This window comes from Lepisosteus oculatus, chromosome 2 (genome assembly GCF_040954835.1).
Source record: "Lepisosteus oculatus isolate fLepOcu1 chromosome 2, fLepOcu1.hap2, whole genome shotgun sequence".
In the NCBI taxonomy this organism is placed as follows: Eukaryota; Metazoa; Chordata; class Actinopteri; order Semionotiformes; family Lepisosteidae; genus Lepisosteus; species Lepisosteus oculatus.
In genome coordinates this window covers 5,502,834-5,517,862 of record NC_090697.1, presented here as the reverse complement: position 1 = coordinate 5,517,862, position 15,029 = coordinate 5,502,834, and the positions used below count along the sequence as shown (strand labels likewise).

At 41.5% G+C, this 15,029-nt stretch overlaps 1 protein-coding gene across 4 annotated transcripts in view; it reads left to right on the top strand.

Moving 5' to 3' along the window:
- The window catches only part of fynb (FYN proto-oncogene, Src family tyrosine kinase b), an 87,468-nt gene that overhangs the window by 21,056 nt on the left and 51,383 nt on the right, over window positions 1–15,029 (top strand). For 3 of the 4 annotated variants that reach the window (XM_069196231.1, XM_015354196.2, XM_015354186.2), the window contains one exon: window positions 925–991. The exons of the other annotated variant lie outside the window; for it this stretch is intronic. The gene's annotated coding sequence lies outside the window, so the exon portion shown is untranslated. The remainder of the gene's footprint in view (window positions 1–924; window positions 992–15,029) is intronic. 4 annotated transcript variants of the gene reach the window in all.

Here is a 15,029-nt window from a genome sequence, read left to right as displayed (position 1 = left end):
AGAAAATGCAACGTTTCGGCCGTGGAGCCTTCTTCAGGTGTGAGCTGAGGTGTGACCCTCACACCTGAAGAAGGTTCCACGGCCGAAACGTTGTGTTTTCTGGAATAAACCTGTTACTTGTTCCTTTGCAGCCTACGTATGCTGACGCAGCTACCCACCTGAACTACTACATGTGTGGAGTAGGTTGTGTCTGTAACAAATGCTCATTTCTTCCTCAAAGACTCATGACTGCGAGTTTTAAACCAACAAAATATGAACACTGTGCAAGGGCGTGCCACTGTTGGTTAAGATGCGAAAATTTAATGCTGCTGTATTTAGCAGTGTGAGATGATTGAAATGAGTTTTCATCGCTGCTCAGATCTGGTTTGAGAACAAACAAAACACGATGTCACATCCCACGCTGCATCCACTCAGCCACTGTGCCTTTCTTCAGCTCGATTGGTCGTGATTAATGATGGGAAAAAATCATGCACTTCAATACCTGGCCCTTTAATTTGAAATCCAGCATTTTTAATAAAACTCGTGTTAGCATGGGTCAACTGAATATAAGATATCCCTGTATTTCTAGTCCTGACAGTAAGAAGTAAATGTCCTATATGTATACCTCTTTCATTAAGGTTATTGCTGGCTTGTTTGTACGTGTTCCTAAAATAAAGACTAAGGTGATAATTCCTAGGAAATGTACCCGTGTGTGAAAGAGTAAATTCAGAAGAAAATTGAATCACTCCGCTGTGTTTGGTGATGCTCGTTTAAATGAGGCAAAGCTGGGGGCTGTGAAAATGAAAAGGTTGTAGATGGGGGGGGGGGGTGGAGGAAGAAAAGAGTCTGTCTGGACAGAAGAGTAACTTTCTGGTGCTACTACATTTTTGATGTTCATATTTTATTCAAAACTCAATGAATATTTTAATATTTTTCTTCCCAAAGGGCTTCTGTTTTTGCTGTGCACAAAGCAATGTGGAGCAAATAAGATCCTGATACATCGAAACTGCAGGTAAGAACAGCCTGTTTAATTACTGTTTGCACACTGATGGCTTTGTGGCACTCGTTTGGCTGGGACCCTGGAAAGGAATTTGCTAAGGTCCGTAAACTGTGTTACTTATAAAAACGGCTGCAATTCATTACGTTCTGTATGGTGAAATGCTAATGAAATGTAGAAGTATACGATATCTGAGGCTTATTTGCGTTCATGTGTTTGTATTGTTCAAAGATGATGAAAGAAAGCTCATAAATATTCAAACCCCTTCTTCGTTTCTTGGGTGGAGTTTTCTTTGAATTCTGTAAAACAAGGGGAGAGGAGTTGATTTGTACCTCGCTGGGCCTTGTTTTCATTTGTGCTGACATTTTCATCTTTTCTCTACCTGAGGCTGGTCTTTCTGTTATAGTCTGCCATTGTCCAAAAGTCAAATTTGTGTTAATTGCTTTTCGAACGTTATATTTCAAGAGGAAAAAAAATGATGACAGATTACCAGATTGTTGGTTTATCACTTGCTTTTACATGTCTTGTGAACTATTTCAATATTTTATTTTGAGATTTATGTAAACCTCATATATTTTTTTGTGATGTGCAAACTAAAACATCAGATTATCAGCAAAGCAGTACGCACTTTATTACAACTTAATCTTGGTACAGACAAGTTTATGAATTTGTAGAGGTGGGGATATAGTCTAATTTGTGTGAAAGTATTTTCTCACCACACAGTGTCCTTGAATGTTGTAATAAAAATTGTTGTTAACCGCTGATTTGTGTCACTGTGTTGAGATCTGTTGCATTTTACAGAATTTGAAGCACATTTGAAGCCAGTCGGCTGTTGTTGCACCTTGATACAAAAGTATTTAATCCTTATACAGCTTGTCTTCAGCCTACGTTTAGAACAATGCATGTACTGTACATTGGAAAAAATAATAATTTTCATGCACAAGAAACAACTTTGCAGTTGAAAATTAAAATGTTTGTACAGATAATTAATTAGAGAAAGGCCTGTGGTTTGGACATTGTGCGAGCAGCAAGTTAAAGCGAGACATTGTTACATAGTGCAGATACTGTACTCTGCCTGAAACAGACATTTAAGACATCATAAAGCACAACATGCACCCAGATCACTTTGGGCCACATAACATGAAGTTGCATATTGGAACTGCACACTGGAATCTTATTTGTTGAAACGTCTGAAATTCTTCTCGTGTTCCAGTCAGACAGAACAGACGAGTGCACAGGTTTGCATCGGGGTACTGTACGCCAGTTTGCATTGACGAAATGTATTCCCAAAAAACGTTGCTAAACCATTTGAGCCTCTGTGTTAATAACGCAGGCAATGGTTACGTTGTTGTGGGAGTCTTGATGGGTATAGAAGGTAAAAATGCCCAGTGTAATTCAAGCTGATCAGATTGGAGTCAGGGAGATGGTGACTCCGGAAACAAACGGTGCTACCTGACGGCATTTATTTTCTGACGTGTAAAAAGTTGGTCGATGAGATACCGGTATGTTTTTACAACAGAGCACAATGTCTTTCAACTTGTGTGGGGGCGTTTATTGTAATTAGTCTTAAATATTGACAACACTTTTTGTGTTCTGTTTAAGGCGTGTTTTTTTTTTGTCTGAAAAACTTACCTTAAGGAGTTTTCAGTACAAGAAAGGCTACGTTACAGTAGATGTTTAGATTTTCTTGTAACAGTATAACATTTCCAGTGGGTGCACTCTGTCTTTGACCTATATTCAGAACATTTCTGGTAGCGAAGAGACGCAAGAGTGAAAGGCCCCATTTCACATTTACCACTCAGTAGTCTGTCCTGGCCGTTTCTGTGATCATGCCCACACTCCCACTGCCTGATTGGAATACGAATGGAAGGTTAAAAGTGATTCAGAATTTCCTCTGAGACTTCACAGGTGTCGCCTCTTAGTCATAATTTATTTTTATGGTCGTTTTAATTTGTTTATTTTTCATTCCAGTGGGGGTTGTGTGTGTGTGTGTGTGTATAAAATAATAAGGTAGGAAAGTGGAATGGCCGAGGTAAAGGCCGGTCTCCATTGTAGCGTACTGTAGCACTGCCTCCTCCTCTCTCCCATCCCAAGCACAACGGAAACAGGGACAAGACCACCCCCCCCCAAAGAGAACAGCATGAGAGGAGAGTAAAACTCCTGTCCCCTCTCCCCTTGTCGAAGCCATAACCCGACACAGAAAACACTCATGCTCACCACCAGCCCGCGAACATTGCCTGTCTCCAGATAAGTGGCAGATCAATACTGTAACTTGCAAATAAACAACATGCAAGAGCCCACACTGAAGACAAAATAACAAAAACCGCACCAGCTTGTAAAAGAAAAAAAAACATCAGTAGGATTCTGTTGTAATACAGAAAGTTTAAACAGATATCTCCCCGTGCAGAACAAGAATGCTCCTTTCTGCTTTCCCCTGTGACGATGAGAAATGACGTTCTCTTTCGTTTATGGGTGCACTGATGTGCACAAGACCCCATTCACCTGTAGGGGTGGTTTTAAGCAGCAGGGCTCCTTAGGAGAACAGGACCCACACCTCCTGCAGGGGTGCCTCTCTGCTGGGCTGCCACAGGGCTGTGGTCCAAGAAGAAACCACAGGCTGGAACCCAGGATGCCCTGCTGTGTTCACAAAGGACATAGGAGAATCTAGACCAAGAGCTCACTGCAGCTTCCAGAAGTGCACAGGGTGTAGGGGAGCATCCTGCCTTGATAAGCCCTGGTGTGCCCAGTTTTGGCAACTACAGAAGGATCGCCGTGTCGGGGAATGATTCACCAGACCATGATGTGCTGATCCCTCCAGTACCCGCATCTCGAAAGCTGAGGCTTGATCTGGTTCACAGGTTCACCTTGTGCTCTAGGCTTTTTATCCTTTTCACTGCCTTGTGCTCTTTGCTTGTGTAAGACATGGTCCAGATTAGAACCTGCTTGCTGATTGTCAGATAGCTGTCAGCGTGGGATTTAAGTTCTTGTCCAGTGCTGCAATGAGGTCAACTGTTTTAAACTGCCTGCTTTGAAGAAATGGGAGTAGGGTCCAGTATTTCCCAGATCCAGGCTCTAAATGTCCTCAGTAACTAGCGGGAAAACGCAAAAAGTAGACTGATAAAGGGTCAGATAATGGGGACTCTTGACTTGGGTAACCGTAACAATGTACCGTTCATGTATGTGATCTCTTCATAAGTCCTTCTTCAGTAATTTGCTTGTCCTGTATTAATAGTTGGTCCCTCCAGCCCTTGTGGTAGTAAGTAGCTAGTGGATCTAAAGATCTCATCCAGCCAGGTCTTGGAGAAAAGCCAGGAAATCGGCTTCCACAACAGGGCTTGGCAGAATATTCCATGCTCCCGAAAACCTTGTCCTAGGAAGGTGCCTCTTGTTCTTGTGATTTAAGTGCACTTCCATATGTTTTCCACTTGTCCTCTGGTCTGTGTTTCACTGTGAAGCCTGTGAACTGAAATTGATTAAAAGTGGTGAATTTTAATTGTTAGGGACACTGCTTTTATACACACTGGACACACGCTTAATTCTTATACCTCAGGCTTGGAAGCTCGCTGCGCCCCCTGTAGTGGAGAACGGTATTGTCCGTACCCATGGTATGTGCACTGCCATTGTCACAAGGGAACACGTATCCCTCTGTGGGTCTCTTCCTCTGCCTTGTTGCTTTCGTTTGCCAGATGTGTTTTTTTTGGGGGGAAGTGCAGTGTTCAGTGTGCTCTTTCAAGTTTCAATTTTAAAAATATTGACAGTACTTTAAAACTCTATGAATTGGCTTCATTACTCTGCTCTCCTCCCCACTGAGAGCTGGTGTGTGGGGAGCGTTCTGGTGCACTATGGCTGCCGTCGCATCATCCAGGTGGGGCTGCACACGGGTGGTGGTGGAGGGGATCCCCATTACCTGTAAAGCACTTTGAGTGGAGTGTCCAGAAAAGCGCCATATAAGTGTAAGCAATTATTATTATTATTATTATTATTATTATTATTAAAAACAGCACCTCAAAAAAATTGACGTTAAAAAAAATAGGACTTGATCGGATGGGGGTGAATACTTTCGTAAGGCCCTGTGTTGGGGCACCAGGGTTCACTGCCTTGCTTTTAACCTGTGTTTATTACTACGCCAGTGCTGAGTGGTTAAACACAGTTACTGAAACTGAGATTTAAGTGGGAAGACAGTTTAATCAGAACAGAACAGCGTAAGCAAACACTGATGGAAAGCATAGAAGATATGTTTTCTTGTCTGTTATCTAGGTCAGTGATCAACAGTGAATTTTAAAAAGGCACTCAGAATAATACAACAGCCACACAATTTTTAAGTATAAGTTTATCAGTATGGAAAATATGACGTATTTTCTAGTGATCTGATACCGTACATTATAAAATGAAACATAAAATGTTTAAATAATGATTTTACAAAAAATGAATAAGTATTTAACTTTTTCATTTTTTATGGTGAAATCTTTCTGATACCCTTGTCTTTCTATTTGGTAGATTTCGTTGTCGTGCCTATTTATTGTTTTTTAATAAAGTTGTGTTTCCATGTACAGTACATTTGTTTTGTGTGTAATATGGTTGAAATACATTATTTTGTAATACAAGTATTTTGAGTAATACACTTGAGTATTAATGTATATTGTGGATTTGCCTTGTTCGTAATGTAGTGTGGCAACATGCCTATGAATTATATGCAGTATTAAAGGTCACACATATTGCACTTGAGAATATGTTGTTGTTAACTTTTTCGCTCTGCCTTATCCCTTTTCCACATTAATTACACTAGCGATTCATCACAATAACAGAAGAGTGAGCTTTATGTACTGTGGCTCCTTTGAAAGCAATTAGTTCCATTTTACCAGCATCAGATCAGTTTTAATGTGAAAAAGAAATGAATGGAAAATGAAACGACTAATTACATTTTTATTATTTTCGAGTTAGAAGTTGGAAGTCTGGGCAGTAAAGTTCAAACTACTGGTGCCTGCCTAATCAAGAAGTGCAGGAGTTCAGGTCCTTAATTAGTTCACTATTACCTTGATTGGACCGATTTGGATAAGCTCACCAGCTCTTCAGACACAGTGGCTCCCCATGACCAGGACTGGACACCACTGGCTTTTCTCGGCTCTCTTCTGCTAGTCATCCATTCCGAGTGAAAATCGGCACTGTCACAGAGGTCGGTTTTTAGATGTGGCATTTTCCTTGCCCTTTAAATCGGTATTTAAAGATTTCCCCAGGAGTCAGTCCAGGCATGCATGCTGAGCACGGGGCGTCATCGCGCTGTTTGTGCCCAGGATTGATGGGAATCCGGCGTTGGTGTTCTTGTTCTGGCGTCTGGCGTGAGCTTCTGGAAGGCCAGACTAGGCATTAGCGAATGAAAGAGTAGACGCGTGTTAGTTACTGAAACCTGTCAGCTCAGTGTACATCAGAGGGGAGGACAGGATGCTGCAGTCGCTTGCCTTGAGGCTCTCCAGGGGCAGACTGTACGCTCGATTGGACTAGTGAAAAAAACGTTACTTGATGTCTTCAAGCAATGAAGCACTTAGTCAGGAAACCCTTTTAAACTAGTGTGGACAGGACTGGATGCAAAAAAAAAATCTGTTTTTTCTGCCTGATTTATTGTATTACAGCATGAAGTAGCGGATGAAGTATTACACTGTTCAGGTTGGGTAATTAATGTCAGCATAGGACTCATTTGAGGCCTTTGAGTAACTGATGTCAAGGCAACGATGAAGTGATACAGTGAAGAGGAGTTCTTTCTAGAGTTCAGACCTGATCCTTACCACTTAAAGCATTTTTTGCTATTTCGTGTGTATTGTACCGCATGGTCCATTATTGGACACTATTTACTAGAAATGTAAATTCAGTTGTTCCTTTTTTAGTTTTCCTAAAGAATGCAAAAGTTAGATCACAGTGTATGCTGTTCTCAATGAGGAAGCCACATCTTAAGAAGGGTGCTTCTGCCACAATGTATGTTTTGCAAATATTTTCACTCGAGTAGTTTTATCATGTGTTGGCAGTCTACCGTATCCCATGGAGACTGATGTTCCTCTCCTTATCTATGGCTTGGAGCCTCAGGCAATCATTTTACCTCTAAATATGTGACCCTGACCTTTGATGAGCCTTGGGACCGAGTTAAAAAAAAGGGACCAGACAAAGACCCTAATGTCTGCTCATATCCATGAGCTTTTGAGAAGAAGCTACAATTGAGACAAAAAGGCTTTTCAGTTCTACTGGTATGTGTGATCATCCTCTAAAAACTGCTGAGCAGTTATCAAAACCCGTTTTTCACACGGGACTGCAGATGCCTTTTCACCTTCTGTAACAACCAGTACAGTTTGCCCATTGCTCTCAAGCGTCTGTTCCTGATGGGGTTAGAACTTCATGTGAAAAGCTGTTCTTGCTCATTCCTGAAGTCTGGTTAACAACTGCTTGGCCCCCTTTTCCGCAGGACCTGTTGTGAGCCCTGCGGAATTCTGGGACAGGTACATTGTCAGACATCCACTATAATCCTTTCCTCAGCGCAGGCAGATTCACACCTCACGCTTTTCTTGAAAGCAGATCAGCCTTCCATGCGTGGGCCCGCGGTTCTTTTTACAGATTAATGGGCAGAATCTTCATCTGGTTTTGGTCAAGCAGCAGAAACCAAGACTGAAGTGCTGCTGAGGTATCTGATAACTGTATGATATGAAAAGACGCGAGAGTTTTGAAATTCGGACCTGATTTGTATATGGTTGTATGTTGGACTTTCCCAAAAGGGGTATTGGATCTCAGGTTTTGAAATGTAAACTTAAGAGTTTATAAGTCAATATGAGGTGTCTACAGTAGAAATGATTAGTTTCAGGGTGCAATGCAGATTCGTGGAATAGCCTTTGGAAAAAATGACATGCTTCTGCTCTTTCATTTGGGTTTTCTTTCCAAATTGTGTAGAAATGTATTAGGCCTCATTTATACAGTATTAGGCCTCACTTATAAATGTAGTTGCAATGTCATTTAATTATGATGACTTCATTTAACTTCCAGTTATTAAAAATCTTTTCATGATCCTCTTTTAGTTTCTTTAGTTATTGCAAATTTGGTACCCTGCAGGATGTATGTGTTCTTTCTCACTGTGCATGCGTGCTGTATTTGTTAGACATTTTAGTGGCACTCAGTTGAAATGTTGCGGGGGCGTTGTGGTGACTCAGTGGTGAGCATTGCTGCCACACAGCATCAGGGTCCGGAGCTCAATTCTGGACCTGAGGGTCTGTCTGTGTGGAGTTTGCATGTTCTCCCCCATATGGCAAATAAACTGCTCCATCTACTTTTTAGTGTTAAGATGGATTTATTTTTCAACCTAGTATTCATCTTTAAAGAAACAGAAACTTTGAGTGAGCTGTCCAGCTTGGATTATTGTATAATAAACAATGTTGATTTTCCAGGATGACACTGTGTGCTGCTGCTGTGCTTGTGGGGATCGTGAAGAACCCTTGTGATGAAGGGCTGGTGCATACCCTTGTCATATGACCTCTCTCGAGTCTGTCACAAACCTTTTCACTTACTCCTGTTGTCCTCATTCCTGAACAAAGTCAATCTTTGTACTTTTGTATGGTGTGAATTATTGTAGTTAAATTAATCTCTCTATTAGTTGTCTTGTGTTTATTTTACTTGGTTTGAATCCACAGACTTGTCCTTGTCTGTTTGTTCCACTATATTGTGTCAGGGGGTAGAGAGATGGTGTCACCCCTGGGTTAAAAGCAGTCTTGCTTGTCCATCAGCTGGAACCAGGAAAAGAGCTCTTGACTGAGTGTGCTACCCTTGTCTGTGTGAGTGAAACACAGCCTGGCGTTGGCTTAAATCTTCTTGAACTTTGAGCTGGACTTTGCCATGAAAGACTGCAGTTTATGGGTGTCAAATGTCTTTTGCTCCTTTTGGATATATTTTTCCTGCACAGGGTACTTCAAGTAAACAGAATACCATTTTATACAATCTTTTTGTGGCTGTTTTTACTGTATGCTTCCTGTGATCACCCCTGGATTTACACACTCTGGTGAATTCATCACCATCCTACATTTTAGATTAACTCCATGTGTAAATGAAGTTAAAAAGCTTCCTATGCATGTTTACTACAAAACTAGAAGCAAAGGTATAGTATTCAGCACTGTAGCTATTGCTTTCTAAGAAGTAGGTGTTTAATGTAGTTATGCAAAGAATCTAGCCTTACACAATAACATTTTCTTTCAAATGTAAAAAAACAACTTGCACAACCATACATTTTCAGGAAGGTTTTAAAATGACTTTTATTCTTTTGTGCCTGTTTTGAGATTGATGACCTGTTATCCTCATAATAAAATGTGTTTTTAAACATTCAGTGAGTGCAGATCCCTGATTTAGACGCTAACAATGAGTGTGGAAGCCAAGCTATTTACTTTCTTTGTTAAGGAAGAAAGATTTGAATTATGTCTATGCTTTAAAAGGGATGATCTCAGTTTATATAAACATAATTCATAAATCCATAAAGATATTTTGTTCACAAATCTTACTATCCACTTCTGTTTGCAATTTTTAAAGATGATTTTTAAAGTTTCTTGAAAACTACTAAGAAATGTCTCTTTTTTTTTAGCTACTGTATTAACTGAACAGGCAGCACAGTGGTGCAGTGGCTAGCGTGGCCTGCCTCGCAGGGCTGGGGCCCTGGGTTCAGTGCCAGACCTGGGGCCCTAGCTGGATGGAGTGTGACCCTCGGCGCTTCCATCCCACAGTTTAATCGTTGTTCTCCAGCCATGCTTGTAGGCGGTCTCACCTTAGCAGTCAGCAGGTAATCAACAGTGGACCTGTAAGTCATCTGACAATTCTGAACTATATATGGTGAGATTATCGGTACCACTGAATAAAATTGATGCAATTAAAGAAAAGAGTTAAAAATTAAAAAACAGACATACAAAATGCATTAGAAACCTTTGAATTGGGTGAACAAGTGCAATAATATCCACCTGCAGTGTATCATTGGGTCTGGACTCAGAGTTTGAAGATTGTGGATTCCAGTCCTAGGTTACATCATGTGTAAGTGTGGCCATTTCCAAACCTTAAAGAGCAGTAAAATAAAAATCTAGGGCCATTTTGTATTGTTTTGGGACGTTTATAGATAGACTGCCATTTAGCATCTCCAAAGCTCACAAAACAAAAGCTTGAGATTGACAGTGGAGTGAAGGTCTCCTCAGTGAAAGATAAGACAAGGGAGAAGAAAGCCTGAGTCTCCGCAGTGTTATTCACAGTATGACAGGGGCAGTGGTGTGCTCTGATATTCCCCTGGAAGAAGCTGATCAAACAAAATCAGTGACCTGATCAAAATGTGTGTCAGGGCACCTGCTGTCTGTGGTTCACGAGAAACCCACAGAAGTCGGTTTTACGCATTTTGTTTTACTAGGACAGGTGCTGGTGAGCTGCTCATAGTTCTGGCAGATGGAGTTAATCTGCACTGTGAACTACAGCTTGAGGCACAAAGCGTGGCAAAAATGTTAAATATGTTTGAAGTGGATTTTAAATCCATTAATTGCCAGTTACAATATCAAGGCATACAATGACATTCTTGACTTGCTGAACGATCCATTCTGTTTGATATGCAGTACCCACATAGTAGCCCATACATACTGTCCAGTAGTAATACATGGGTCAATAGCTTCCTGAAAGCTGGCAAGCTTGTTGCAACTGTGAAACGTTTTTTAAACATTGTCAAAGCAGGAAAATACATTTAAAGAGTGACGGAGAGATGCACTTAAAGAATAAGCCTGCTTTCCTGAGCCGTGCACCTGGTGTTCTGCTACAGAATACCACTCACAGTGAGAGAGTTGTCTGCCCAGGACTGTGGAAATGGACATTTCGCCAAGCACAGTAGTGTAAAAGGAGCTACAAACAGTGCTGAAGGAAGTACAGGCTTTGGAAACATGGTTCTCAGATTGTGACATGTGACTTAAGAGTCTGCCTGATGAAGTGGTTTGAGCCTTATAAGGTTACTCCTGAAACATGCTAAAAAAGGTGAAATTAGTAAATGTATACAGTACCTAACATTTACATAGTGGAAGAACAGCTAAGACAGCACAGTTAACAGACTTTTAAGTAAGGTTACTGAGAAACTAACTGTATCCTTCAGCCAAGGTCAATTAAAAAAGAAAGTACTTTTCATTTCAACCAGCTACTAAATTTCTCAAGGTGGTCAGGGCATTAAAACCCAAATCAGGTGTGTGGTTGTGGGTGTGGTTACCTTTGTTAGATTCTATTCTGGGTTTTAAGGGCAGATGTAAATCTGAATCGAAAGAAAAGGGCAGCAGACTGTGTTCTGATGAATTTTAGAATGAGGCAGACAAGTTCTTTACCATCTTACCACAAAAGGCTCAATGATATTTGATGGTTGATATGAATTCGGTGAATGCTCTTTCTTCATATGGGCAGTGTCAATCCATGAAAAAAAAACAGGTTAACCCACAGACTAAAGCTAAACATAACACACTGGCCCCTTTATTTTCTATTTTTTTCTTTGGCTTTACACTGGTTTTATATAATCTGCTACTGAAACTGTTGAGTTTCGTTACTGCATGTTTTGTGTTTTCTGTATTTAATAATAATAAGTTACACTTTTCTTGTAGTCTTCTTCTGACTGACTGTGCACAAGTAAATAAAGTCACGTTAAGCCACTTTGATTACAAGGAGACCATTACAATATTTCTTTGACCTTTTAACCTTTGATGTTTTAAAAGGTTGAGTAGCACTTAGTGTATGTAACTGAGAATCTCATTCCCATTCCATTAGCTTTTGTTTAGCTTGTTCAGTTTGGAATGGGTTAGAAATTTGAAGTCCTGTTGTGGAAACCTTGCAGTGGGGCAAATACTTTTGCAGGCCCCTGTATCTTTATTTGAAAATGTTATGTTCAGGTTACTGGTCTATATATCTAGAAGCATACAATAATGTAATTGTTTGATTGGGTTTTACTTAATTGCCTTCAGTACTTCCTAAAAATTGTATGCCTTCCATTCTCAACTAATAACCAGCAGCCATATCACCCTGCAAGCCAGCAGCCATATCACCCTGCAACTCACAGCTGGCTGCCCACTGAAGCTCAGCAGGTGTGAGCCTGGTCAGTAGCTGGACGGGAGACCTCCTGGGAAAAACTAAGGTTGCTGCTGGAAGAGGTGTTAGTGGGGCCAGCAGGGGACACTATACTGTAAACAGGCACCGTCCTTCGGATGAGATGTAAAACCGAGGTCCTGACTCTATAACCCTGGTGTCCTGGCCAAATTTCCCATTGGCCCTTACCAATCATGGCCTCCTAATAATCCCCACCTATGAATTGGCTTCATTACTCTGCTCTCCTCCCCACTGAGAGCTGGTGTGTGGTGAGCGTTCTGGCGCACTATGGCTGCTGTCGCATCATCCAGGTGGGGCTGCACATTGGTGGTGGTGGAGGGGATCCCCATTACCTGTAAAGCGCTTTGAGTGGAGTGTCCAGAAAAAGCGCTATATAAGTGTAAGTGTAAGTGTATTATTATTAATTTCCATGCAGATGTGTAACAGGAGTTGTCATGTGGTCTTTTGCTCTGCTAGCCTGTGGAATGAGAGCAGAGCAAAGTATACCGGAGCATAACTGCCTGAAAGATCTCTGAGGTGACTGTTAATGTTTTCGTGCGACAGAGAGAGGGCGTTGTCCATTGAAATTATGCCCTGGTCTTTGATTTTTACCAAAAGTTAAATTATGAACACATTTAAAATTACACACTCTATTGCCAAGGATATAACTGTTTTAAATCCTGGATCACTCATGTATCTGTATTAAAGCTCTTACCAGTTCCTCTTTATTATCTAAAACTGGCTGGGCATGCTGTGATAGTCATTGAATTAAAGGACAGAGGAAATCCAAAATGTCTTTCAGACATCCAAGAGACGCATGATTTAAATACTTGAAATTGTGTTCCTTCTTGGCATATTTACAACTATCACATAATGCATGCAAATGTTGCTCTCTGCATATCTTTAGAAATAGCAAAAGAACCTGGCGGATCGCAGTATTCTTCATAGTCTGAGGAAAAAATACTTGTTTTGTCTAGTGCTGGGGTAATTTAGGAATGCTGTTATTTAAAGCAATAAATTGTAGCCGGCATTCATCTATTATTAAAAAAACAGGTCGTTTCTGGTAAGGAACAACACAACCTGGAGCACATCCTCTAGAAGGATGTAAAATGCAATGTGGAGACCCTAACTAGCCTTTGGAAAGTGGGAGGAAACCTGAGTAGCTGTCTCAAACCCAATAATAATAATAATTACTCCTTACACTTATATAGCGCTTTTCTGGACACTCCACTCAAAGCGCTTTACAGGTAATGGGGATCCCCTCCACCATCAAAGTGCAGCCTCACCTGGGTGATGTGGCCTGTGACATTCGGAGACACAGGCCACACACTCACAGCCCACTCAGTATTGATGGAACGGAAGTGGAAACAGTCACCAGCTTTAGGTTTTTGAGAATTCACATCTCTAAAGATCTAAATTGGACTGTGAACACTGGCTCAGCAGCGCCTTTATTTCCTGAGGTGCCTCAAGCGTTGGGGGATGCCAATACATGTGTTGGTGAACTTCTACCACTGCACCATCGTGAGCGTCCTCACCAACGGGATCACTGTGTTGTACAGCAACACTCTTCTCGAGAGAGAGGCACTGCAGGGAATGGTCAATATGACCCAGAAGATCATCGGCTGTGGTCTCACCGAGATGAAACAGCTCTATGAGGACCGCTGCCGTGGTAGAATTCTGTCCATCACAGAGGACAGTCACCACCCCGGGCATGAGCTCTTCACCCCACTGCCCTCAGGCAAGGGATACAAGAGCATACGGACACTTACTGTACCACCAGATTCCTCAATAGTGTCTACCCACAAGCATTGAGATTGGGAAACACATTTAGCCATGCCCCTCGGACCACACCTACACCATCTACCTCATTATGATTTCTTATTTATTTATTGCACATCTCCAGTCATTGTTTACATGTCTGCATTGTTTACATTCAAACTGTTTACTTGTACATTGTCTGCTGTTTGTTTGTATATTGTATTGATGCACTGGCTGCACTTTGTGTTTTTACACTGGTTTTGAGACTTTCTGTAAGTAAGAATTCCATTGTACCAGTACATGTACTGGTCACATATGGCAATAAAGTTCAAGTTCAAGCAGCCAGAGTGCGACAGAATGCTCACCACATACCAGCTATTAGTGGGGAGGAGAGTAATGAAGCCAGTTCAGAGATGGGGATTATTAGGAGGCCATGACTGGTAAAGGCCAGGAGGAAATTTGTCCAGGAAGCCAGGGTCCCCTGCTGGCCCCCACTAACACCACTTCAAGCAGCAAAATTACTTTTTCCCAGGAGGTCTCCCATCCAGGTGCTGACCAGGCTCACACTTGCTGAGCTTCAGTGGGCTGCCAGTTGTGAGTTGCAGGGTGATAAGGCTGCTGGCTGACATACAGATATGGAAAGTTCATTCAAAGAACACCCCAGTCTAGAATCCAACCCAAGACCTTGTATGGCCACTGAGCTGTAAGAGGCAGCAGCACGCCTCTCTATTTACAGGATATATGAAATTGATCCATAAATACGGGTGAACCTCTTTGGGCTACTTCATTTAATCAGTTGCCATAATAAGGGAGAGTGGTCAATGTGGAGGTACTTTTGAGCTTGTGGTCCAAAGTCAGTGTGTTCATAATAAGGAAGTATTCTTTTCTCCTCATAGCATAGGTTATGTGGTTTTAAAACGGCCATTTATTGTAATTGTGCTTAATTTGGTTTCTGATTAATTGGACCGTGCTTGTAGCTGGGTTAATGTCTGGTTTGTGGTCATCCCCCTTCAAGAACTTTCTGCTTGTTGGGTGAGAGTCCTCCACTGTTACAAGTGCCTATTGGACGAGTGTTGGGCATTCTTCAGACTGACAGGACAGTGTAATCGCTGCACCAGTGTGTAAGCAAAGGGCAAAGTAGGGTTTTCCTCTCCAGAGTCATGGCACTGTATGGTGTCCTTAGTTTATTCTGGGGCTG